We start from the raw sequence: 3,749 nt of genomic DNA, 5'->3' as shown, positions 1-3,749 counted from the left end.
GGGGCGGGAGAGTCTTGGGGACCTCCGACACACTACACAGTCCCTTTCTCTCTCTCCTCTCTCTCTCTCTCCCTCCCGCACACACTCCATCTCTGTATAAGAATTCTGTACCACACAAATATGTATTAAAATGAAATAAAAAATAAAAAAGGCCTTTGCCTTATATTTGCCTAACCAAAAGCTCCATTTAATCTGCTTTTCTTTCCTTCCTTCTTTTCTTCTTTCTTTTCTCCTGTCCTTCATTCTTTCCTTTCCTTCCTTCCTGCCTGCCTGCCTTCTCTCCCTCCCCCCCAACTGTCTTTCTTTCCTTCTCTTTCTTTCCTTCGCTCTCTCCCTTTCTTCCTTGTTTTCTCTGTCTCTATTTTTCCATTTACTGCATAGAAGTTCTTACCATATGACCGTGTATTTTCCAGCAAAATTGAAGAAAAAGTTAAAAAAGCTATTGTCTTATATTTGCCAACTAAAAGCCCCATTCGAAATGTCTCGAGGGGAGAGAAAAGAAAAGCAAAATAAACAAAAAATACAGCAAACGTCACTGCCTCATTCTCTTTTGAGGAGACAGAAAATTCTCATAGCTCTTAAACAACAGTGTCAGGTTTGGTGTGTTTTTCTGTTGTTCAGCTTTAACACAGTAGTGTTTCAAAATCTTAAGGCTTTGTCCTAGAAGAAAATGTTCCTGTTTGAACATATAAAACAATCCAGCATATAACTAGAAATACCGGTCTGCCAATCATGGTAACACTTTTGTGACATAACTTAAAGTTCTCTTTGGCGGTGATATACATTTTTAAAAAGTTATTATATATACAAAGATTGTAGAGAAATTACAGTGACACAGCCAAACTCACTATGTAAACACTGAGTAGTTCTTGAATCAGAAAGAAAATAAAGCTGTAAAAGATATTTTGGAGACAAATTGAAAAATTGTGAATACAGAACTATATGAGATATTACAAATTATTAGTTTTTTAATTCTACTTTAAGTTCTGGGGTACATGTGCAGAATGTGCAGGTTTGTTACATAGGTATACGTGTGCCATGCTGATTTACTGTACCCGTCAACCCGAAATCTAGATTTTAAGCTCCACATGAATTAGGTATTTGTCCTGATGCTCTCCCTCCCCTTGCCCTCCACCCCCTGATAGGCCCCAGTGTGTGTTTTTCCCCTCCCTGTGTCCATGTGTTCCGATTGTTAAACTCCCACTTATGAGTGAGAACATGCAGTGTTTGGTTTTCTGTTCCTGTGTTAGTTTGCTGAGAATGATGGTTTCCAGCTTAATCTATGTCCCTGCAAAGGATATGAACTCATTCTTTTTTATGGCTGCATAGTATTCCATGGTGTATGTGTGCCACGTTTTCTTTATCCAGTCTATTATTGATGGGCATTTGGGTTGGTTCCAAGTCTTTGCTATTGTGACTAGTGCTGCAATAAACATACGTGTGCATGTGTCTATATAGAAGAATGATTTATAATCCTTTGGGTATATGTCCAGTAATGGTATTGCTGGATCAAATGGTATTTCGGTTCTAGGTCCTTGAGGAATTGCCACGCTGTCTTCCTCAATGGTTGAACTAATTTACACGTCCACCAATAGTGTAAAAGCTTTCCTATTTCTCCACATCCTTTCCAGCATCTGTTGTTTCCTGACTTTTTAATGTTTGCCATTCTAAATGGCGTGAAATGGTATCTCATTGTGGTTTTAATTTGCATTTCTCTAACGACCAGTGACGATGAGCTTTTTTTCATATATTTCTTGGTTGCATAAATGTCTTCTTTTGAGAAGTGCCTGTTCATATCTTTCACTCACTTTTTGATGGGGTTGTTAGTTTTTTTCTTGTAAATTTGTTTAAGTTCCTTGTAGATTCTGGATATTAGACCTTTGTCAGATGGATAGATTGCAAGAATTTTCTCCTATTCTATAGGTTTCCTGTTCACTCTGATGATAGTTTCTTTGTTGTGCAGGAGCTCTTTAGTTTAATTAGATCCCATTTGTCAATTTTGGCCTTTGTTGCCATTGCTTTGGTGTTTTAGTCATGAAGTCTTTGCCCACGCCTGTGTCCGGAATGGTATTGTTTAAGTTTTCTTCTAGGGTTTTTATGGTTTTAGGTTTTATATTTAATCCATCTTCAGTTAATTTTTGTATAAGGTGTAAGGAAGGGGTCCAGTTTCAGTTTTCTGCATATGGCTAGCCAGTTTTCCCAGCACCATTTATTAAATAGGGAATCCTTTCCCCATTGCTTGTTTTTGTCAGGTTTGTTAAAGATCAGGTGGTTGTAGATGTGTGGTGTTATTTCTGAGGCCTCTGTTCTGTTCCATTGGTCTATATCTGTTTTGGTACCAGTATCATGCTGTTTTGGTTACTGCAGCCTTGTAGTATTGTTTGAGGTCAGCTAGTGTGGTGCCTCCAGCTTTGTTCTTTTTGTTTAGGATTAACTTGGCTATACGGGCTCATTTTTGGTTCCATATGAAATTTAAAGTAGTTAATTCTGAGAAGAAAGTTAATGGTAGCTTGATGGGGATAGCGCTGAATCTATAAATTGCTTTTGACAGTGTGGCCATTTTCATGACATTGATTCTTCCTANCACTGCCTCATTCTCTTTTGAGGAGACAGAAAATTCTCATAGCTCTTAAACAACAGTGTCAGGTTTGGTGTGTTTTCTGTTGTTCAGCTTTAACACAGTAGTGTTTCAAAATCTTAAGGCTTTGTCCTAGAAGAAAATGTTCCTGTTTGAACATATAAAACAATCCAGCATATAACTAGAAATACCGGTCTGCCAATCATGGTAACACTTTTGTGACATAACTTAAAGTTCTCTTTGGCGGTGATATACATTTTAAAAGTTATTATATATACAAAGATTGTAGAGAAATTACAGTGACACAGCCAAACTCACTATGTAAACACTGAGTAGTTCTTGAATCAGAAAGAAAATAAAGCTGTAAAAGATATTTTGGAGACAAATTGAAAATTGTGAATACAGAACTATATGAGATATTACAAATTATTAGTTTTTTAATTCTACTTTAAGTTCTGGGGTACATGTGCAGAATGTGCAGGTTTGTTACATAGGTATACGTGTGCCATGCTGATTTACTGTACCCGTCAACCCGAAATCTAGATTTTAAGCTCCACATGAATTAGGTATTTGTCCTGATGCTCTCCCTCCCCTTGCCCTCCACCCCTGATAGGCCCCAGTGTGTGTTTTCCCCTCCCTGTGTCCATGTGTTCCGATTGTTAAACTCCCACTTATGAGTGAGAACATGCAGTGTTTGGTTTTCTGTTCCTGTGTTAGTTTGCTGAGAATGATGGTTTCCAGCTTAATCTATGTCCCTGCAAAGGATATGAACTCATTCTTTTTTATGGCTGCATAGTATTCCATGGTGTATGTGTGCCACGTTTTCTTTATCCAGTCTATTATTGATGGGCATTTGGGTTGGTTCCAAGTCTTTGCTATTGTGACTAGTGCTGCAATAAACATACGTGTGCATGTGTCTCTATAGTAGAATGATTTATAATCCTTTGGGTATATGTCCAGTAATGGGATTGCTGGATCAAATGGTATTTCGGTTCTAGGTCCTTGAGGAATTGCCACGCTGTCTTCCTCAATGGTTGAACTAATTTACACGTCCACCAATAGTGTAAAAGCTTTCCTATTTCTCCACATCCTTTCCAGCATCTGTTGTTTCCTGACTTTTTAATGTTTGCCATTCTAAATGGCGTGAAATGGTATCTCATTGTGGTTTTAA

Source organism: Rhinopithecus bieti, unplaced genomic scaffold, assembly GCF_001698545.2.
Source record: "Rhinopithecus bieti isolate Rb0 unplaced genomic scaffold, ASM169854v2 scaffold_71584, whole genome shotgun sequence".
Taxonomy (NCBI): Eukaryota; Metazoa; Chordata; class Mammalia; order Primates; family Cercopithecidae; genus Rhinopithecus; species Rhinopithecus bieti.
Note: the sequence above shows the minus strand (reverse complement) of the source record.